Source organism: Amia ocellicauda, chromosome 19 (genome assembly GCF_036373705.1).
Source record: "Amia ocellicauda isolate fAmiCal2 chromosome 19, fAmiCal2.hap1, whole genome shotgun sequence".
Taxonomy (NCBI): Eukaryota; Metazoa; Chordata; class Actinopteri; order Amiiformes; family Amiidae; genus Amia; species Amia ocellicauda.
This window is the reverse complement of record NC_089868.1, coordinates 16,635,065-16,659,326: the sequence shown is the minus strand read 5'-3', so window position 1 is coordinate 16,659,326 and position 24,262 is coordinate 16,635,065. Positions and strand designations below refer to the sequence as shown.

At 43.7% G+C, this 24,262-nt stretch overlaps 1 long non-coding RNA gene across 1 annotated transcript; it reads left to right on the top strand.

Annotated features, from left to right (window-relative positions):
• Positions 1-1,681: 1,681 nt before the first annotated feature.
• LOC136714736 (uncharacterized) lies at positions 1,682-23,919 on the top strand. The gene is made up of 5 exons (XR_010805048.1): positions 1,682-1,880; positions 2,630-2,754; positions 13,239-13,359; positions 14,690-14,764; positions 22,515-23,919. It is a non-coding gene; the product is annotated as an uncharacterized LOC136714736 (long non-coding RNA).
• Positions 23,920-24,262: the final 343 nt, after the last annotated feature.

Below are 24,262 nucleotides of genomic sequence, written 5' to 3'. Positions count from 1 at the left end.
TTTCAGGGAACAAAATGGTTGCTGAATGGTAACTCCATGCCTCGGCCTCTGAGAAAACAAACGCCTCAAGACATCCAGGGGAATCCGAGCTGTTTAAAGCGAGTGCCTGCTTCCTTCCTATTCTGGTGGTAATAACACATTTTCCCTTTAAGAGAATGGGCCTAGACTGACCTTTATGTGAGTTACTTTGGTGCAGTAAACCAGTCTCCTGATGTGTTAAAATTTTCATCGGCAGCTGTGCTTGTCACTTTCAATTCCAGTCCAGACTGCCTCCCCCAACCCCCAGCACCCCCCACCTCTGCTCCCACCTGGCGAGATGTGGTAGGAAAACAATGCTCTCTGACCATACGGCTGGGCTGCTCCTGTATGAGCCTGCCTCACCAGGGCTGGGTTTTGCATCTTGTACATTTTCATTTTCAATAGGTTATATAAACAATGCGGTGGGCTTTTTATCAGCCACAGGATCCTCTCCTCTCTCGTGAACAGGGCCTCATTGTTCCACGGTTTTGGCTGTGGCCGAGGAACACAAATGAGTTGCAAGGGCCTCGGTACTGTTAAAACACGCTAGGTGAGCAAATCAGCTGCCTAGGTCAACTCTAATAAATAGCACTATTTACTCAGAGGGAGGGCGTTTTCTCTGGGTGCATTTGGTATCTCGGGATCTGTGAACAACAACAACTCAGAATTCAATCTGTTCAGTTTTTGACTGTGCTGTTGTTCTGTGTCAACGCAGTTCTGTCTTTAAGGGATATAAAACAACACTACTCACAATTTTGAATTACATATTGAAGTAGAGCCGCAATTTGATGATAAAACCAAAATTAAGAGATGCGAACAGTTTTAGAAATCTGGCAGTTTGGCACGTTTAAGCTTGTTTGCAGTCTCAAACCTGGATTGGTCTTTATAGCACTAACCCTAATTAAAGGATCTAAGCATCTGGTGGCCAGCTCTGTTTCCCTCTGTACAGACAAGGTCAATGTAAGGTCTCATAATGGCAGCATTATGAAATCACATCTGCAGTATTCCCATTGGACAGAAGCCTATATTGTATCTCCTGATTGGAAGGGAAAAAGCATATGCTGTAAAGCACTTACGCGCTCCTGATCGTCCTGATTCATGCATTTGATCTGAGACACTAAACCTGATACAGGCCTAGCAGAGATGGCACTAATGCATGTCATTTATATGCTTGACAGGGTATGAAGTCTTAGGAGTTTTAGGTAGGTGTCAGAGTGGTGCTCAGAAGATATGCTGACGTTGAGAGTGTTAGCTTAGAATAATACTAGGGATTGGCATTCACATTAAACAAGCATTTCCATTGGGTGTGTAATGTATACTGTGTCCAATACAGTCGCGGTTTTCCTTCAGAACTGTTCATTTATGCATAGCCACCCTCTCACCAACGCCAGCTCTTTAATACTCCCAAATCACCTATTCATTATTCATTGTTTTGAATGACTGTGGTGTCATCGTTCCCACATCCTTTTAATTTAAATAGTCCTGCCTCATTCAGGTGCATTTCAAATGACATCAAGACAAAGCCTTTTCCCTGCGTTCTCATTCCCTAGCCCCCCTGTATTATTAAATATTTACATTGCTATCATTTGTAGCCTTATAAGGAGAGACTGGCACTGGCCTTTTAGTGCTGAGTAAATGTTGTCTTCAGAGGCAGCTGGCTATATCCGAGCCCATTGCTCTGTTTACAGGGTGAACTACATATAGTAGCTCTCTCACTCTCTTGTCTTTTCTCTCGCACTCTCTTTCTCTTTCTTCTTTTTCTCACGTAAGGGTGTCCCCACACGCATCTTCTCGAGCCGCTGGATCTCGGTGAGGCCATCGGATGGCGGAGCTGCGTGTGAAGAGCGAAAAGCACCAACCGGGTGGGTAAATATCCCAGTTGGTAAATGATTATTTATGAGCCAGACTACATGATAAAACACTTCAGCACGGACATCAAAGGGCCGAGCACCTGGGCAGCGCGGGCTCTTGCTCTCTTTAAATTTAGAAAGGTGTTTTGTCCCGGCTGTGTTTCTCTTTTTCTCTTTTCAATTCTGGTGAGTGTTATCACCCTCCCCTTCCCCCCCAGGGTCACCTAACGCTTAAAATAACCTTTCCCTGACGACCAGGCCTGCGAAGAGCCCGTGTCAGTCCCTCGCCTGTGATAGAAGTGAATTACGGAGCCGTTCCACGTTATTAAACATGACACTCACTGAAGATAATGGACCCTTTCTCCGTCTCAATTCAGAATTCTAATCTCATTTCTTTGATTAATAGGCACAGATCTGCATATCAAGGGCTCTTGTTAATTTACTCTTGCAAATCCCTTTTTGTGATGCGTCTGCAGAAAAAAAAATCTGTCTTCATAATCTTTTTTTTTTTTTTGTACTGATGCATGGCAAAGCAGTGATGATAGATAGTGATAGAGAGTGACAGTGAGATGTAGAGAGAGAAGACTGATTTTTTTTTAACAGTGACGTGTAAGAAGCAATAGTTTGACTCACCCACGCCAGGGGGAGCGAGACGAGTATGGAAACCAGACACAAAAGTGTAAAACTCTAAGATCATTTCATGTTCTTTTCTTTTAAAATGACTCACAACATACTCAACTCACTTTTGTCTTGCTTTTCAGCTGCCAATTTCAAATGGACATGTTGATAGTTTGCTGTTGTACTTGAATGGCATGTAACACACCGACGCTAACACAACAGACAGAGTTCCTGGGGCCAGACATTGAAAACCTCGCTGTGTGATTGAGTAAGTATTATAACAGTCTTTTAAACCCCGGCTGCAGTGTCCTGTGCTGTGCCTGATAAGGATGTGTGTCTCCACGTCTTCTGCCTGTTTCCTTCACTTCCTGTGTATGGCACTGCCTTATCTCGCATGATTGCTGACCAGATGCTGCTTGTGAATTGATTGGTTTGGTCTGGGTGCCATGTGACCTACTCTCCACAAACCATGGCTGCCCTCTCTGCCATCTTGTTGCTGTTGTATATCGATGAACAATTCAAAAAGAACTGTTAAAAAGCGAAGGAGTTTACGTTTTTAACATTTATCAAACATTGCTAGTGGGAAAGTGACTGAACATCATGTGATGTAATGCAAATTAGTTGCATTATTATTAGTTTATTTGGCCGATACTTTTATGCGAGTGACATCAAAACCCATTTATTTAGGTGCTCTTTTACCGGACTGATCTGGGGTATTGGACTTTACTCAAGGGGGTAACGGCTGAGTCAGTTACAAAGAGTTCAAACCCTTACTCCACAATACTATTTTTATGATCTCTCTTTCTTATCTCGTGCAACAGAGCAAGACATGGTTCCTCTGTTGTAATTTCACAATAACTTTGAAGTCATACAGACCCAGTATCAGTTGCCAGGCTTTGTAAATACAGCAATAATAACACACCCCTTAATCACATTCCTGCTTCCTTCATTTTGACACTGTTATGTTCAAGCTGCGTGAATCCAACGGGCTGAAATGTGGACGCAGCCAGCCCCTCCATTGTCCGTCTTAGTGCGTCTTCCCAGAGTTCCCCAGTGTTTGACGTGACAGTTACCCCGCCCCCTTCTACTGAGCCCCACTGGTCATTATGGCAGCAGGAATTATCTGTGACCTTTCCAGTCCGTTGCAGCGTGCCGGGCTACAGGAAGCTCTCTGCTCTGGCCCTCTTATCTCCAGCGTGCAGGCATACTTCCTCGGGCTCTGGGGGAAGTGCTGATGGTAGTGGGGGCTGGAAAAGGGTCATTAATATCAGCCTTTGCCCCAGGAGAGACATTCCCAGCCCCCTGCCCTGACAGATACTCCCGGATTGGGGGGCTGACAGGCCGTGGAGGAGACCTGGTGGGGCCGTCTTGCACGCCGTACACTGCTCCGCCTCTCATTGACACTCTGGGTGCAGCTCCACTATGCTAATCTAAGATGATTACTTCTAGCGATGCTGTGTTAATCATACACACTTCGGCTTCCAGGCTACCCTTGAAGAACTAATCTAGTGAGAAGGAGATGTGATGCGTCAGTGTTTCTCAAGCTGGGAGAGGAGGGGAAGACTGTGTTTCTCCCTTTTGAGAAGCGTGGGGAGAGCGAGGGAAGGGGGTATCTGGTGTTGTGGCTTGGGTGACTATAACAGGCCAGCTTTGCCTCTGTGACTATTCTAAAGAATGTGGAGGGACATCCCTAAAATGCTTGACTTGACTGAAGCTGGCTGTGCATCATAAGGTTATTCTATGGCAGCTCTAGCGGATCATTGAGTGAATCCTCTTCTATAATGATGCCAACGCTTCATTTACCAATGAAGCCAATCAGATAATCAATATTATGTTTACAAACGTCTCCAGCTGCACTAAAAACTGCAACAGCAATGGCATCTGTCAAAAGTAATACAGTGACCTTTCAAGCCAGGGGTGGTCCTACTGATATATACATTGTGGTAGCTCTTCTGTATCTCACCTTTTGGCAACATAATGTATATGTAATAACATGTATCACTGTTTATGATAACGGCCATACTTAACTCTTCTTATATTCTATCGTTTTATTTATTTTGAAACTGTATAGCAAAATTTATATTAATCAATGACAGAAATACCAAATCATCCACTTAGTACAGTCAGGGAAACAGCTGCGCTCCCTCCAGATTGAGCAAATCCAATCTGGGATGATCCAGTGGTGAGCCTGTCCTGCTGTGGTGTTAAGAACCAATCTGCGAAGGATGATTAGACTAATCCACGGGGTTAAAGGGGCTGCCACCATGTGGACTGGTCCAGGGCAAACAACCACAAAACATACTTAATCTGGGAGCACATCAGGAACCAAAACAAAACTAAACTAAATGGGGTTTTTACTTAAGCACACACAATCGTAAATGGTGCAGATAATGTCAGGTCAGATGGTTCCTCTGACCTGGAGAGAACAGAGTTGGGGGGGACAGTTGAAAGTTAAAGCACCTTTTCCGAGATTAAAAATAAATGTGCCTCTTGGAAACCGAGGGGTCATTGAAGATGTGATTAAAGGTAACCGCTGGGGAAACAGTGACTTAACAGAAGCTGGGCTCTATAGTACCTGCTGTGTGGCTGAAACTCAGTCCCTCAATCCCCAATGCGGTCAATAGCCAGGCTTGATAAAGAATCAATAATGTTCAGTGTATTATATTTATTACAAATAATAACTCCAGAGAACCTCTTGGTACCGTGGTATGATTTTGAAGCCACATGACTGAAAATACAAGACTTTTTTCTCCTATGGTTATTACTTTCTAATCCATGGCACACAGCCAGCAGCGCAATAAGTTAATTAACCACCTAATTTCCAAAACACCTCTAAGGATCTTAAAAGCCCGCATACCCTAATTTATGAGTTAATTAATAGCACAGAAAAAGTAAACATTTTAAGAATCAATTTGCAGGGCCTATCTACGAGGACATTTTAAAAGCTTCAACCAAGGATGTCAGTTTAAATTAGAAAGAATAAGCTTGCAACACATAATGTCAGAATCCAGGAAACAAAGTGGGACTTGGGCCAACATTACCACTTTCAGATACAGACAGTGGTACACCATTAAAGTCATTTTTGTATTAGTTTTTTCTCCATATGTGCCGCTTACACATAATTATAACAAATAATGGAACAAGGTTTCCACCCCTAGTAAAAGATTATTCCAGAAGAAATGTACTGCATGTTATGGTGAATGACAATACCTCTACCAACTTTTTAATACACTGTGTCACAAAACTATGAGCGTTAAAGGGAATAGCATAGAAATCATCCCTGGTCCATAGGCCTCATCTCAGTCCCTACAGAACACCTGTGGGATGAACTGCAAGACTATATCAGCCAGAGACGGCAGATCCCAATGTCTCTCGCTGCACTAGAAACTGAGCCGCAGGTGGAAGGGCACATTTCAAAGCTGTTCGCTCAAGACTTTGGTAATAAAGTGTATATAGAAATCTACCCACGTGGTCTGGTGGGGTTAGTCCCAAAACCTTATCTTTAAGCTTTCCAACAGCTAATCTTTTACTGCCAAATTGTACCTTCCCCAGAATGGATGATTAAACTCACATGTCAACAACACAGAGGCAAACCAGCAGCATGGGGGTATCCATGGGAGACCTTTGAGTTTGTAAACGTTACACTTATCTCTTTCCATTGAGTAAAGTTCCCAAGCCAGAGTGAGTCCAGAAGTGTGGATTCCAGCCACCAATAGCTGAGCCCCTTCACAGGGTCAGCTGAATTTCCCTGCTATCTCAGTGTGCTGAAGATACCAGCAGGAATGGTGCCATAATAGGAATCCCGACTGCCAGCATTCTCCAGCTCTCTTTACCTCCTCCACCGTGGTGATTACTGCGCCTCTCCTTGAGAGTCTAAACAAATGCGAGCGGCTCGGAGACAGCCTGCTGTGCTGGTGCAGTGTCAGTAACTGTTAGGACCGATTCAGCGGTCACAAATAATCGCCTATAGAAGTCGGCAAACAGATGAAACATGAAAATAAGCCTCTCCATTAAACAGCCATTGCAGGGAATGCTTAAAACCTTGATTACAAAAGTGACCTTATCCACCTGTTATTGACAGAAGACCACATTTCAGGAACACTGTGTAATCCAAGACGTTCAGATAGCTATTAAAAACAATATTTACTCCTTTTGGGGGAAACAAATAGTGTGGATAACAGTTTGGACTATAGGAAATACTACTGCAAAAGTCAATATGAGGATTTGGTTACCAAGGAGACCACAAATGTCCTTACAGTTCCAATATGTACTGCAATAAATTGCCATTTGGCACTATCTACTACCTAAACCCAGTCTGCAGGCTATGACAAACAAGCCACTTTTACATTGATAGAACCTGCGAAATGGCTCATAATGACAATTTTATTGTGCAAACAGTGTAAGCCAGTGGGCTTGATATAGTGCTTGTGCTCCCAATGTGACAATTCAATTTCGTGATGAACTACTGGATCCAATTTGTGATTACAATCATGCAAGATAAATCACTTGCCGTTCGAGAAAATAACCTGGCTAAGATAATGAATGGGTAAGGCTTTAGCGTGATTGGCACTTTAGGCATAAATAACCTGGAATTATCTGTAATAACCATGGTAACAGAATGGTAATTGCCAGAAAGTTCTCTTGTCAGAAATAGAAACAGAAAAAGAACCAGAAATTAGTCCTAGTGCAGTTAAACCTCTATTAATTGTATGTATTGTGTGCGTTTATTTATGTCACGGAGGACTTTATCATAAAAAGACTGCTAGTGTTTCAGAAGAAGGCTCTTTTCTGCTGCCCATAATGAATGCAATTAGCTCCCTTTTCAAAATCTTAAAAAAAACACCAACAACAAATCAGTTCAGAGCAATTTACTCGTAAGACTCGTATAGTTGGTGAAGATTATACAACAGGGCTCATAATGTTGCATTGTAGCTAGAGACTAAGGACATAGACTTGGGTCTGAGAAGCAGGTAAAGTTATTATTTAAACTGTATGCTTTGCATTTTTCAGTAGTTTTGTATGCCTGGAATCTTATGATTTTTTAAATGTCATGTCTTGTTTAAATGTCTACAGTTGAAACTGCAAGGACAAGTGAAAATCACACCCTACAGTGAGAGAGGTAAAGATGTGCCTTTTCTGTCTTACAATTACATTTTATAATTAATTTAATTACAGGAAGTTTATGGGTAATGTATATATATACAAAATTAAAAACACTGACAGTGCCTGAGTGCAGACACAGTTGAGCTACACCGTGTATACTCACACACTTCCTGAATAAAGACATGTTCGGTGACTACACTACAAGCTGAACTGAGCGCCCCCACCCCGCCCCAAAAACTTCTCCCCCTCCCCACCCTTCTCTCCAATGCGCTGCAAGATGGATAATACGCTCCCAGATGTCATAGAAAAGCGATTTGTTCTGCAAAAGCACTTCTTTCTGTTTTGATCCTATCTCTTCATTTATAAAACCAACCCCCTTCTCAATGCGCAGATGTATTAATCCAAGGTTATTGTGGCGTTTTCAGATTAATAATGATATCATGCAAACAGGCATGCTTGGGCTATTGTTCTGGCCCCCGATGCTCTGGAGAATGTAAGGCATCCTGGGAGTGGGAGCAATCAGAATTGCAGAGTGGGATGACAAAATTTGTCTAGAGACGCATGAATAGGATAGCAATGCTAATAATGCTCCACATTTTCTTTTCATGTAGTGGAAATCTACACAGTTGTGTGAATGCATTAAACCTGATTTGTAGAATAATAATGTGATCTTTGATCCATTATAAATATGTAAAGCAGATGTACAGTGAAAGAATAGCAGCTCTTTAGGAAAAGTGTGATAAAACGTTGAATGTGAATGTCCAGAAATAGTCGTAATTCGATAAAATAGCAGATATCTGCTTTTAAAGCTTAGCAGGGTTGAAATTGCTTCTAAAGCACTGTATGTCTGTGTCTGGAGATAAGTTATAGTACCATTATGGTGATGTAAAAACAATGTAGACCTATTCATTGCAATTAACTGCTGTCTTTGCCATTCAGGGCAAACAGGACTTTCCTCTTTGCAGGGTAGTTTTACTGTTACTGTTAGTACTGCATTGCTTCTGTTTGTTCTTCCTTTCCCTTACTTTACCAAAAATGCTACAGTTGCATGACTCTATGGAAGCAAACTTGCAAAAAACAACATTTAAAAAACGGTGTGTTGGTTTTTAAGGAACAGTGTGAAGCTTCAGTTTAGGTTTCAATCCTCGGCAGGGCTGACTTCCCCTCCTCTGCTGTGAGTAAGAGCTTTCTCTTTTGTTTTAAAAAAATCAAACGTGAACAAACAGCAGCGGAGTTTAATTGAACAGAGATGGGGGGCTCAAGGAGGAATGTGCTGTTGTGGTGGTAATAGGCCTGCCTCTGTTCCCCCTCCTGCTCCTCTCACTCCCTCCCTCTCTCTCTCTGCGTACACCCGCTTTTTTCTCTCACTCTCTCTTTTCATCTCCCGCTCACAGGTCTCCAGGGCTGGCTTGAAAAGGCTGAGCCGCGCGCCTCCACTGGGTCCCTTAGCCCCGCTCCCCCTCTTTTGATGTGCGTATCATCTCCGGCTGCAGACTCAGGGGAGGGGAGAGTGGAGAGGCTGGCATTCTGGTTTTGTTGTTTGTTTGTTTGTTTGTTTAGTTAGTTTGTTTCACTGTGCCCCGTTACCAACTCCTTACTGCTGACTTTTTTCCTGGTTCACTCACCAGCCCTCTCTGACAAACTCTCTCGCCTCTCCAGACGTATTTTCTCTCGGGCACAGGCACACATCTATATACTGTTGTTTCCTCTCTGGCGATAGTTTACCATGGACATTGGCAAGGTATCCCTGCCATTTTGCCACAGTTTACCATCCTTTGTACCGTGCTTGGCTCATCTATGACTAAATCACCTGGGCCCCAGTTTTAATACTTCACTTTGTCCAACTGGCTGGACCTGCCCTGGGAGGGAATCCCACTAGGGGTGAAAGAGGACTTTTTGCTTTGCCCAGCGTTGGTGCTATTCCCTGCTGAGTCTTTTACAGCGTTTTAAATCCTACCTTGAGGCGTGTGTATTCTTCCCCAGTTTGACGGATGTCTTAAAGAATTATAATGTCAGTGGTGTAACAATGGCGCGTCATTGAAGGTGTTTAAGAGGTTTGTTAAATGCCCAGGGAGGATTTTTGGAAGTACAATATAAAGCCCAGAAGAATGAGCGCTGCATTGTATTGTGTTACAGCCACTTGTACCGGGGTCTTCTGTGAGCCAAGTGGGGACTATACATGGCCCTTCCATGTGATTCAGGCTCATTTGTGCTAATGTGTCAGACTGGGAATTTGGATGCCACCCAAATATCAAAAGCACTCCTGTGATTAAGTTTTCAGTATGTCATGGTCTCCTGCGCGTTGTTCTACCCAAAGCAGGGTCGGTGCTTATTACATTCATTATGAAGGTGCATGAGGTACTAATACATGCAAACTGAGTGCTTCCGAAGGAGAAAATAATAACTATACGAATATAATATCCAGTGTATATAAATCAATCTTTAGGCGAGGTGTTGGAAGTGGTGAGCCCACTATGTCTGGTTGTTTTCAGCTTCCTCATTCTGGTGTTATTCCTAACAAAAGCGAATGGAGCAAATGGTTCAAAATCAGGCCTAAGGACGGTGCGTACCACTTGTTTAATGTTGCTGCTGTGTAGCACATTACCTGAGGGACTCTGGATAATAAAAGAAGCCCAGTTATCCAAAAATGAGCCTCTCATCACCCTACAGCTGAGCGGATAAATATCAACTGGTGCTCTAGTTTAATGCAAATGGTAGTATGAGTTTATGACTCTCCGTGACTTCTGAGGTATGTGTATAGTTAGGGAGGTTTTCAATGCTTTGCGCTCTTTACAATACAGCAGCAGTCCGGTAAGCAGGTCCTTAGTGCTGGGGTTTGACAGGAAACAATACCAGAAGTTTCCCTTGCCCTATACATTGTAAGTCATTGTAGTCAAACTTGTAGGTATTCATTAACCCTAGGGATAGACTGTGTTGTTTAAACTCTAGCTGTGACAACGGTGTTGGGGGAGGGGTGGCGCTGTGTCTGCATGTGGGGAGGAGGGTTGTTGCTCGTAGGAGAAAGGAGTTCCATTAGGCAGGAGTACCTGACGTAGACAGGAATGAGTTCCGACAGCTAGATTAAGGACAGAGGAAGGAGCTTATTTCACGGCTGATTTGTTTTAATATCTCGGCAACAGCGGGAGTGCTGAGGGGGACTCACCCTTGAGTGGAGGGAAGGCAGGAGAGGCGGCAGGCAGGGGAACATGGGCAGGAAGGGTGAGGGTGAGGCTGGGAGATACGGTACAGGGAAAGAGGGACGGAGGGAGTGAAAGCCGGAGGGAGAGAGAGAGAGGGAAAGGTGAGTCAGGGCGCCAGGGTCTTGGGGGTATGTAGTCATCCAGATGGCCCTCAAGAAAAGGTTATCGGAGAGGCTGCAAAGAACAGCACCTTGCAAGCACGGGGAGGGAAATGGAGAGAGAGGCTGTCAGGGTCTTGAGGAAATAGAAAGTAATTTGGGGAAATAGTCCAGATATGTGGAGGAAGGGGGGCGAGTCTAATGAGACAGCTTTTTAAAAAAACTGTGGCAGCAACAGAAAAGCATGGAAACAGTGTAGTGACAAAAGCAGAAGAGGCAAGATAGCAATAAATGAAGGGGAAACAAGCTACAGAGCTAAATGAGATTAGTTTGAGTGTGTCCTTGGGTTATGGTGAGCTCAGGCCACTTTTACATTTAAATTCTACTAATCTAACCTCACACTGAGCCATTTGCCTGCATGGCGCCGTGCTGGCCGAAGCGGTAGGGCTGGGAGTTTGGTGTGTGCTGCTGGTGACCTGAGGGACTCCTGTCAGCTTGGTTCACCTCTTCCCCCAGAGTCCTGTTCTCACTTGATGTTTATCCTTCTCTTCCCACCCCTGAGAGATCTGATGAAGTAGAATGATACACACAGTGTCAGATAGTGGTTAGCTTTTCTCCTGAGGTCTAAGGGATTTTTGTTTGCATCATGCTGTGGCTGAAAGGAAAATATTCATCTCTTTTTTATATCAAATTTTGTATGACATACTCCATTTTAGGATTTTGAATGGGCAGCAGAGGCCATGGTAGAAAACAGTTTTTCCTTAACGTTATAATATGAGAACCACGCGGATTGAATACTACATTAAATATGTATCTTTTTAATGCAAGATAAGGGAATTAGAGACTTGCCTCTCTTTGGTCTCATTTTGTAAGCATCTCCGTGCAAAGACCAGTCATTAGTGAATATCAAACACTGAGGGCTTGGTTTTTAAGTAATATTCTTGCAAGCCGCGCTACAGCTTTGCAGTCTGTTATCCCTGCTTTGCTCCCTTTCATTTCCTCTCTATTCAGTTCCTCTCTGGCTGATACCCCTCTTATCTCATGAAGGCTAGCATCACCCCTATCTTCACAAAAACTTTGTATTGACCCTACCGACCTTCCCTGCATATGATAATAATAATATGTTGGTGACAACTGCCAATACCATGAAAAACCTGACTGGGCAGATCTAGATCTTCAAAGATCTCTGGCACTTATCCCCTTGTAGTGCTGGCGTGTCTCAGAGGGCAGGGCCAAAAAGCTCCCTTTCTTAGGTCTTCCTCCATAGAGTGCACTAACATACAGACCATAAGTCCAGGAGAAGTCAGAGTGGTCCTTCACGATGCTATAGCTCTCTGCAGGAAAGCGTTGGAGTTGGAAGAACAATGCACACATTCAATGTGTCTGTCCTCCTACAGACTTTAATACATGATCTAGCATGTACAGGCAAACCTGCAAGGGAACTATTTTTGGCAGCACGGTTCTTTTAGAAAAGACCTTTAGCAACAGCTCTGTAAGCTATTCGGTTGACTTGGCCGCTTTTTCCTTAAATAACACCCCTTTGTAGAGGCCTGAAGTACTCCTGGGTTACTTATATGTACTCACGTGTAAGCCCATTTGCACACAAAGGGGAAATGTGGCGCTGCCTAATTCAGTGGCCATCTTGACAGTTGGAAATTGCAGGCATAGTTTACAGAGTGCAAATCTATTACCATTGTCCTTGGGTGATTTCTCTGTTAACACTGCCCTTGTACTGTGTAGCAATCTTTTGTGTGTAACCTTACAGAAACAATGTATTTGGAATTCTGTGACTCATGTCTACCTTTACATCAATTAATTGCTCATTTGTTGTTTTGTTTATTGGGCTGTGATTACTTGGGAAGAGTAGTATAAGAAAACCCTGTTGTGCAATAGCTGTTTTATGAAAGGCTGTGTGAATTCTGACATGTCTCTGAAGTATTTATGTTGGAGCTGTATATGAATCTAAGTCATTGCGGTGCCCCAGGGGTCCCAATACCAACAACAGAGTTAAGAGCTGAATGAGGAATCAAATAAAATGGAAGAGAACGTTTTGTGTAACATCACAGAACAGAACCAGGTACTTTTTTAATATTTAGAAAATGATCCAAGCCACGACCTTCCATTGGAATGGGTCGTTTGAACCGCGGTACGCAGCGTTGTGCAGTTTGTGCTGTGAGCTTTTCTCCAGGCCGAGGATGTGAGTCACTGTGTGAGAAAGAGCCTGCTTTGTGTGTAATTGTCTGAGTCGCTTGTTAATTGACAGTGGAGGAAATAATTATCTCTTTCAAGTACGTCTGCATAAAAAAAACCTCAGTAACTTTTTTTCTTCTTTTTCTTTTTTTTCTCCCAAGCGCTACAGACAAACTCTTTGGGGTTTGTCTGATTTACTCAAAAGGAATCTGGGCACATGTGTCGGACGGCAGTGGAGGCTGTTCAAAAGAAATAAAAAGGAAGAGGAGGAGAGGAAGGAAAGTGAGGCAGCCTTGTTCCTTATTTTAGCGAGTTGCACCGCTTTTCACTATTGTTTTACCAAACAGCTAGCATTGAAAACGCAGTGCTGCTGCTGCTCCAGATAGCTAATTGTCCCTGCATTCTGCCTCTCTTCCTCTCCCTCTCCCTCTCTCTCTCTCTCTCTCTCTCTCTCTCTCTAGTGTCATTTTTGCACATTCCACATGGCTAGTCTCCTAATGCGTTAACAGTGACTGCCTTAGTGAGTTACAGAAGTGGCACTAATTTAAATCTTTTCAGTAATCATGCTTTATCTGAAACACTGCTTCTCAAGCATTTTTTTTATTATAAGTTAGGGTGCTGGAAGGATTTTTTTTAAATACCTTGCGTTAAAAAATATTGGGTCTATTTAGTGCTTTTTAATAGTGCTTGAGACGAGTCCTTAGAGACTGTGGCTGGGTACGTACTACACAACAGGGTGACCTCCTCCTAGTGCCCATCCTCTCAGACCTGGGTTGATCCCTAGCTTTGAATACAGTCCCTGTTTCCTTAACAGCAGGGCCATTTGGTTTTGCAAAATTGTGGCTAAATTCTGTCAAAAATCTCTAGACTTGGGACTGTTTCCCCACTCCTTTTCTAACTGTAAGTATGTTGTTGTTTTTAAGTACAATTTTACTTCAATGTATTCCAACTATTTATTGATTTACCACAGTGACTTCAGTGACTTCCATACATATGAGATACAATGCTAGTGTTTAAATTGACTTTTAATGCAGAGAAAGTTGAATAGTGCACATCTCCACATGGAACTGTCTGTTTCCCTCCTTCTTTTCCCCAGACTTGCTTTCCTGCTTTTCTGTGATCCACTGAGATAGTTCCTTATATGAGTGTAGCCTGTCATAGTCAAGCTGTTCTGCCGTGGCCTCCCACTCGCCTCTGTCCACGAGGACTGTCCTCTGGGTGCCTGCCTCCTGTTTGTTTTTCCAGCTATTCTCCATTTCTCAGTCTGGCACTTTGTTTAGGTTTAAAAAAAGAAAAAAACAGAGAGGGGTCCTCTTCTCTCATCACACAGCTGTATAGTGTTGTCGTGGTTTGTGTGATTCATCCCAGGCTTCTTCTTTTGTTTTAATTATTAAACATTGCTGTTTGAAAGGCCCCTATAACAAAAACTTGTCATTTTTCTCCCTCTTTGTCACATATGCGGGCTTCAGTGTTGTTGTGGTCTCTGAGTTTTGTACCTAGAAACACAAAGCTTGTTTACTGTGTAGAAAACAACAATATATTCCAGTAAAATGTAGAGGGTAAGTGGCTTAACATTTTGGTTTTGTGAAACTCTGCTTTCTGTTTTATACAGGTCACGATGATGAGAGTCAAGAATCTTCCAGAGCAGACTGACTGGAAAGAAGTGTCGAAGTACCTACCCTGACCAGTAGGTGTGGGTTTATGTAGTGAAAGTGCCATACGATGAGGGTTTAGCTGAGATTTAAAGAAGGAAATTAATATTCATCAATAAAACGCAATTCATGTTGCTGTTAGTTTGAAGAGCTACAATGAGGTTGTACTTGTTAATACATTATTTATGCAATCACAGGGGTTTGTATCGAAAGCTCATCAGCACATAAACGACACTCTTTCTTGGAGTGTTAATTAGGATGTGTTTGGAGCACGGCTGTCCTTGCTCTCTCGGTTTGCTCAGTGCTCAATTGCAGGTCAACAGGTGTGGTCTGCAGTCACTGCAAGTCCTAGCCAGTGCGGCACAGGAGCTGTATCAATACTTGCTCCTGCCAAGACTCTTGCCTCCTCACGTCAGGCCACCAGAGAGCGGAGTGTGTGTTAAATATTGAAAGAGTGTAAAATTAAAAATGGATTACCTGACAAACTCTGCCTTATTATGGTTACTAATGAAGTGAGGTCAGACATCTTGAGCCCCTTGCTCCCGAGAGTCGGCCGTGTGGCGGTGTTGCGAGGCTGCAGGCCGGTGTGATTGACTATGGGAACAACTGCAGTATAATGTGGGCCTTCAGCCGCAAGGCCCAGACTTTGGTCTGAACTGAACTGAGTCCCCAACAAGATCAGTGCAACACAGTGTAGGCTCATTCAACACTGTGGCAGGTAGGGGGACGCTTGAGTGATACTCCAGCCAAGAGTTAGGGTAAAAGAGGGGATGTATGTGTGCTGATATCAACAGAGGGGCCCCTGAAGCCACTCAGCTTCACCTGCCTTAATGATTTGAACTTCAGGGCCTCAAAGGTTAGAAGGAATGCAGGAGGTTCTTAGACACATTCCGGTCATGCCCACCCCTGTACAATAAAGCTACTGTTAACTCCTTGTTGATGTCAACTGAAGTTCTCATAATGGAGTCATTTTAAAACTTAAAGGCTACATTGTTTTATGAATGAGAAAGATTACTGCATAAATGTAAAAATATGGTAAATGAATAAACAAAAGCATACAACCATGAGAGCAAACTGACATATCTGTGTTACTGTCGCAATGACAGTTTACCAAACCAAACCGGACACGTTTTTAAGCAGTTTTTATTTTCTAAATACTTCCCTCATTAAATATTTCAACAACAGTTGAGTAATTGGAAGTTTAGGGCAATTGGAATTACTTTTGAAACTAGGTAGTTGTAGGAAGATGTGTTTGAGGGACAGAGAGAGCAAGACAGAGGGGAAGTAGCTGATGGAAAGAGAGAAAAGTGAGACGTGGTTTAAGAAAAAACGCAGACTCATCTCAGGTGCCAGTCCCAGTGTTTGCTAATTTTTAAACATTAAGTAATGAGCTTCCATGACCAACATAAAATGAGATAAAAAGTAAGAGGAATTCCCACTGCTGGGACTCCTTATCTCCCGTGTCTGGGCTCCCTCGCTCCCCGTAGACTGTCCCCACTACAGAGCAACAGACGTGCCGGTGCTTTATCTGGCCTCATCTAAATTACACTAGCTTCAGACAGACACACGGCTCCCTGCAGCCCACACAGAGCACCGACAAGAGTGACTTGTAGAATAAGAGACAGGGTGAGAGGGAGACGTGTATTACAAACAGCCATAGAGGCCCTTTATCGCACAGCATGGACCTCTTGCAGCTGCTCTTAGTGACTGAGTAAGACTCATGTTTTCTTCACTGAGTGTTTTCTCCCCCCCCCTCTCTGTAATTGTGAAACGGGCAGTGCGTTGTGTATCGCATAACTGTTTCCGAGGCCAATGCAATTGAGCCCTTGCTCTTTTGCCCACTCCCTCAGCCCTGCCCCCCACCACGACAGAGACTAATGGCGTGCTAATGATTTTCTTATCCACTGTAACAGAACCAGCAGAGTGTGGAACATTTGGAACGCATCACAGAAACAGGAAATGAGAAGCTAATGTTCCAATGGCTTACACTGGGTTCTGCCAGCGCTGCCTGATTGGACAGTGGAGATGTTAGCCAGGCCTCTCTTTCCCAGGCTTTCATAATGGAACCAGCTGTCAGAAAGCACAGAGAAAAGCTTCTGCCCGTACACTGGTGAGAGAGCAGAGTGGCGATCGTGTGGATATACAGTGGGTGTGCATGCCAGGGGGGAGGGGGTGGGCCTGGGTATTCAGCCCGGGATACGAGAGTAGGGTCTCGCCCACCGAGCAAAGTGATTAATTAACCGTGTTTGTCGGAGAGTGGAGTCCGTTTCTTGGCTCCCCTTCCTCTGCGGAGAGTTGGAAATGGTGCTGCTGCTGCTCTAATTAAAAGTGCTGATGAGCGCTGACACACCTTTGCCCTCGCTGTGTTATCAGTCATTAGTGAGAGTGCAGTGGATAATGCAGGTCACAACCCCATGATAGTATGGATTGCATCTCTTCCCTTCCTCTCTTCCTCTCTTCTTCTCTTCATCTCCAGCTCCTCTTGGCCCTCGTTCAGTGATATGCAGTTACTTCGTTTTGCTTTTTTGATCCCAGCCCAAGAGAAGCAGCTGTATGACTCTCATATTACATGTCGACCCATTTTATTCCAAGTACGAACTCCACATGTAAGGTATTGGAGATATCGTTTTAGGAGAACAAAACTTTCCCCTTTGTACCTGCTTTGTGGGTAAACAATTGACCAAAAGAGAATGGACAAAAGCAATGTAATAGGCCCAATTCACGGGTTCCTTTTCTCATGTAAAGGCAAGTTTGTCACAATATGCATGTCAATTAAAACACAGGATTAGCATGATGTATTTAATTCCTGTCTACAAAATGGCTGTTCAGGCATCAACTGTATTGTCACTTCCATGGAGCTGTCATAGAGAGTCATGTCTTCAGCTGTAAGCCTTAAATCGTTCTGCCACTGCTACAGTAAGCCGCGTTCATGGGCTTTCCTCTTTGTTTAAGATGAAGTGGTGGGTCTTGAGGATGAGTTCAACGCGATGGACCATCTTAGGTGCAAACAGCTGCTGTAATTGCATTCCAATAGATTTGCAGCCTTTGTTTCACAGCGGTTTTCTACTTTTACACCCCGGTGCCTTAAACACAGCACAAACAGCCACAGGCCAGCATAAAAAACAGAGACAGGCCCATTGCTCAGGGCCGCAGATTGATGGAGTGCGGCGTGGCCCTCACAGGATATCGGCCTGCCTCTCAGACGACAGCCCCCGTAATGCACAGCCCGCCGAGGTGGAACTCATTACCCACTCCGAGAGGGGAGAGGGAAACATTACCCGGTTCAGAGGTTTGTCAGAAAGCTATCTTTCTGAATCCCATTAAGATCGGGCAGGATAGTTACGCTGAACTGCGATCTAAATGAATTTCGTATGATTTATGATAATTGATTTATGTCTGATTCTATGATGTAAAGCACCTTGGAATTCAGTCAAAGGCACTCTCCGAGTTAATGAATAACAATCATAGCTCATGATGATCCATTTATGTACAGAGTCTCATCATTTCACCAAAGCCGGTGCTCCAGGCCCTGCCCGGACTTGTGGATGAAAGTGCTATCGTGTGACGTGGGTCTGTCTCAGGAAAGAGTTCATGCTCACTGTGGTTCACTACGGTGTGTTTAGATTGTGAGTAGACATTTGTTTATAACACTTAGGAAACTGGGTTGAAAGTTACATGCAGTTTTACAGTTATCCCTGCTGTTTTGTTCATGAAGAAACAGGCAAACACATTGAAAGATTAGCCTATTGTCAAACTCTCAGATATGTCCATTTTACAGGGGAATGAAAGTTGAAAACATCTGCTACCTTGTGATTAGCGTGACTATGGAGCCCTGTCAGGAGTTGTGCGACAGAGAGCACACACAGTCACACATGCACACACAAAATAAACACACACACGCATATCAGTCGGGTCTTAAACAACATAATCTGATTCCTGCTGAAGTGGCCCATCTCCTGAGCTTTCGGCTTCACCTCTGTCCTCCTCAGCAAGGCTAGTGGGAGCAAACACTCGAGAGCTCTTCAAAATGTGCCCTGGCTTTATTGGGGGAGCCGTGAGTTTGGCTGCAGCTAAATGACCTCATCATTGTTTAAATCGACAGCAGTACACAATACCAGGAGAGTTTTTAAAGGGAGGCATTTTTATCAGCAAAACTATGCACAGCTATATATAGTATGTAGACCTAATACCTCCAAGTAAAGCCCTTGATCAAGAAAACAATCTACCAAACTTGCCAGTAAATGTACTACAAAAACACCCATATTTTAAACACTCTTTTAAAATGGGGTTCTCAGTCCCATTTTGATTAGTCTAATTCACACTGTTCTGCATGAATAGATAAATAACAACATCCTGTTCCAACTTCCTTCACTTTATTTTATCCCATCTCCGACCTCCTGTTTAAAACCAAAAGGAGAAGGGTTTGTGGGTGAAGCAGAGGGTGTTTCCAGTGCGTTCAGTGAATCAGTTTTGTCTTCAGACTGCAGAGAGACTCTTATCAAGCTCTCTTTACTACCGGACAGCCCCTGGGTTTGTGCATTTAGCTGCTGATTGAATGTGTCGGTTGAGGCCTTGATTCCTGATTGTCTCTTTGTAGGCCTGTGATGTGTGTTGTTGAGGGAGCGGGAAGAGAGAGAGAGGACGGGAGGGCAGACTGATCGGACGGTAGGCTGGGTGGCAGGGCAGCTTCTTCACTAACAACCAGGGCTTAGGGGAGAAAAAAGGAAATAGGATCAATATGGAAATAAAAGCAGCAGCCAGGACTGAGATAAAAGCAGCCTTACCCTGTGAAAAGGCTGAATTTGCATTGTTGCCTTGTGCTTTGGCAGATATACCGACTTGCTGTCTTACTGAGTATGCAAGCATCTCGGCTAATCACAGATACCATCATATTTATTTATATATGTGTATATTTATTTATTTGTTTGTTTCTTTGTTTTATTGACTCTCTTTTCCTTATCTCCCCAAACCCCATTTGAGACCGAGAGCTCCTTTTGAAGTAAAGCCTTTTGACCCCTCCTTCTGTCACTCTGCAGGAAGTGTAACCCCACAATACCAGCTCTATGGGGATGAGCCGCCCGTCAGTGTATCGTGAAATGTAGGCATTTCAATCCTCAAAACACGCTTGGTGTGACAGGCCACCAAATGCTGTGAAGCTGGAAAATCTGCCGTCGCAGCACATTGCTGTCAATTAAATACACTGTAAACAGTAAGAATAGATTTAGTAACACTATATTACACACACACACACACACACACACACAAAAGCGATCGCACACCAGTGACTTTGAACAAATTTGCTGTAAAGTAAACCATAATGCACACACAAGATTTAGGACAAGGTTATGTGGGGCATAATAGCTTTCTATATTTAAACTGAAAAGTCCCCTCATCCATTTTGATATCATTTACAGTAGAGCAAGCTCCCTGTTGACTGAAGTTGTTGTTGGCACTTTTCCGTGGAGACTGCAGTCTGGCCTAGTAAGCCCGTTTGCCGAGTGTCAATACGCAGCCCGGTGATGGGGAGAGGAAGGGAGCGCGCGAGCCCCCGGCGGGCCACTGTCTGCATGTGATCTCAGTGGGCCGGGCTGCCGCATTTCAACACACGGCTTCGTTACTAAACATGAGGCTGCAGCATTCGCACTCCGCACAGGGGCTTTAAACAAAAGGACTAAGGGGAGGTTGATTAGGCTTGGAGGCCTGCTGTGCGTTAAATCACCTCCTAAGACCATTAGAGACATCCTACCAATCAAGCACACTCTTGTTCTTGACAGACATGAGTGATTTCTGCAATGAAAGTTTTAACAATTTGCTATCAAATAGAAGCCTTTAATCTTCACAATGGATCAACGGTAGATAGCAATGGTCCAAATGCTCGTCGTGGAACATGTTGTTGTTGAGTTCAGCTTTGGCGATTCAGGGACAGGAGTTATATGTGTTTTACATAAAACTGTTTTTAATGTTTCAATAAAAACAAAATGCCAACATAAACATGACAATATCATCCTTTACACTGTATACCAAATATATCATATATATATATATACACCACATATTAGGCTTATACTTACTTATACACTTCATCAAAGAGCAATGAGTTATTAATAATGTTAATTCTTCCTACTTGTTTGTATCAAAATTGTGATAGTGTGACTGATTGTGAAGCTCACGTACTTAAACTATTTTCCTGGGCAGCTTATTTCCCCCCCATCACTGGGAGCTCAGCGAGAGAGAGGGGGAGGGAGCTGTGAAGAGCAGCTAAGAGGTTCTGTCACCTCAGGTGTGAACAAAGAGAGAATTTCACCTCACAGGAGGCAAGGGCACCTTCACAAATTAACTTCTTATCGACCAACTGTGAGGGAAGAAAAGCAAGAAGGAAACGACACATCATGAAAATAGTGCACGGCGCCACAGCAAAAGATTGGATTGAACCTTGGCGATTGATGTGTTATGTTTTGCTAGGTATGGCCACCCAATACACAAACACTTGCTTTCAAGTAAACTACTAGCTATGAGCACACTGTCAACAAAGTGTGTGTGGTATGTGGAGCCTCTTTCAAAGTTGTTGCTTTATATCCATTCTCCCTCTCTCTCTCTCTCTTTATATCTCTCTATATATGTCATATATGTACAATCCTTTAAAGGGGAAAAATATAAGATGTATTGATAACAGTAAGCTTGGAGACTTGCTTGAGGGATTTCAGAGGTGAAGTGAACAGCTCTACTGAAGTACTGAGCAGCAGAAGGCAATATGGCGGCCACAGTGAAACATGAGGTTTTTGGTGGAGGCTGTTTCCTGACCTTGCATGCTCTATAAAGCCAGCCCCTGCCGCTCCCACACCAGCCAGCTAGCCAGCCAGCCAGCAGCTCGTTAGAGGCATTATCAGAGGCTCGTCTGCTTGGGGGGGTTAATTGGCACTCTGAGGTCCTGTCCAGCTTCACTCCAGGCCTGCAGGTCCCAGCGGAGGAAGGACAATGGCAGGTCAGGGGCCGCGCTGGTGTCACTGAGCTGCTAATGTCTTTGATAATGAACACTGGGCCTTGAGCAATGAAACTGCCTAATTACATGTGATGGAGATTTATTTTTTTGTGCTGCCTCTTTCCTGGGGGAGAGCCTGGAACAGAGGAGGAGCAGTATAGAAACAGGCCTTTATTTCCATCTGGGACAGGGCTGGAATGTGGCCTCCCTCGGCAGGGCTGGCACTCTCTCTCGCTCTCATTCACGAGGGTTGGTTTGTTACAACGGCAGCCAGGGGCTTCCACACACAGGCCTGTACGTGGCCATGACAAGGGCTTAAACACTCAGAGGGGAGGGGATTCAGACGGAATTATGGTGCTAATTTTGCAAAACAGGCCACAGTCGCCGGATAAAAACGACAAACAAACTCAGAGCATTGGTTTTCAAAACAAAAGAGGGAGATTATTCCCCTTCTCCCCTTCTGAGTTTTTTGTTGCCTATCTGGTGAGCACTGACTCACTCTGTGGCGAGTCGAGCTGACGGCAGGAGGATCCTTGGTTGGCTGCTGTGGAGTCGTGCCTCGGGGGCCTCTCTGCAGCCTTTGTGATAACAATCACACCCTACAGGTAGAGCTGGGTGCACGCTCAATACTGCTATTGTTCACCGGGCCTCGAGATGCTCCGCAGCCTGTCGATAACCTGCACACAGCAAGATGTTGTCACAGAGCAGGTGAAACAAAGAAACCCTCTCAGTTGCCTCTCAGCCACAGCCTACCTCTCTCTCTCTCTCTCTCTCTCTCTCTCTCTCTCTCCACCGGACCACTGCAGCCCTGCGCTGAGCCTGATGCTGCGGCACAGAGAGAAGAGAACGGGCTGAGGAGTGGGCGCACAGAAGGAGGCATATTCCCGTTGAGCCACAGCGTAATGAAGTCATAACTGTGTCAGGAAGAGAGGGGGAAGTCCGTGGTGTTGATGTGAATTCCATGAGATATTAAACCCGCCCTCGAATGTAAAGGACTTGACTGTAATGCTTTAACCATTATTTGTATATGTACATTGTTGAGAACTGATCAGTGCTGGAATTGAGGTTTATTTTTGGGGATTTCAACATCACTTACTGCTTCTGTGGCCAGTTTTCACCTGTGTATCTAAGCGCACTTACCCAGACACGGAGTACATGCTCCTCCAGGTAGACACCCGTACACACCAGGAATGTCTGCAGTGCTGGGCTTTCCCTTATCTAAAGTAGCTTTTAAAGCAGTTATCTATTGTGAAGACAGAGCATGACCTATCATTATATGATTGTAATTCCCGCAGAGACCCTCTTTGACAGGCTTTTTTCACTCTCTTGTTCACCATCAATCTTTTTCCAATTACCTGTCTCTTCCCCTCCCAAATTTATCATAATTATTGTCATGGCAACCAGTGTCTTTACCCTGGTTTTGTCCATTTCCACCTCAAACAGATAAGAGGGGCCTGGCTGTTCTTTTAATCCAGAATTTAATCACCCCCAGCTTCACTGCGAAAGACAAAAGAGGTGCTTAGCAAGTACGCTGAAGGATTTCTGAACCAACGGTCAGGAATGTACTTTTATGTGACCGTAGGGGAAGACTGCTGTGCATAAATCCTCTGTGCTTACACATGATGCCAAAGTGCTTGTGTAGTGTATATGGTCCATGGACTGGACACATGCTCTAATGGAAGTCAAACCCGATACAGCGTGTAACTGGTCCCCTAAACTGAGGGGTTTCAATGCTCTTCCAAATCTAGGGGGGAAATCTAGAGTGAATAGTTTTTGCCAGTCCAATCATTTTTGGATTTCTACAAAAAAGTTCATGTGTAAGATCTGAATCTGCTGAAATACTTGTCATGGACTGTTTATCATGGTTAATTCTAAGGTACCCCTGTTTTATACACTCTGACATTATCTTGACTTAGTTAGGGATATACAAATATGGCTATCACTATCTTCAGCTGGGGTTTAAACGTATTACGTAACATTTAAGAACACTACCATGTGGCTCATCAAATCCCACTAGCAGAGCTTCTTATCTATTCATATAAAGGATAAGATATAATCAAGATATCCCAGACATCCTGGGTCAGGTAAGGATTCTGAACAAAGTTTAATCTGGGTCGCCTGTTTGTGAATAGACCATCAAATCTCATATTAGTGCTCCAAACTCTCCAATCAAGTTCTGTCCCCCTTTTATTTATAAAGTAATTTTAAATTATTTTTATATTTGTCAGTCAAGGTAGTGTTTCATGTTAATAGTTAGTTTTTTCCTTTAATAAAATATGGTTAAAATGACACCTCTGGCACACAGGCCATGAATAAAACAAATCTATCAAAACTACCTTCTTCAAAAAGCAAAATTTTAAAAAAATGAAAGAAAGAGAAAAAAGAAGTTCATCACTTCTCTTCAGAGGTAAGCGCAGTGCGCCAGTAGATCAGAAAGCCAATTAACAGCTGCTCATTTCTCCAGGGAGAGCATCTTTACAACTGTGCTAAAGAGTCTTCTGCTGCCGAAAGACTGGTTATCTGTGTGGTCTTTAATAGCCAGTGTTTAATAACA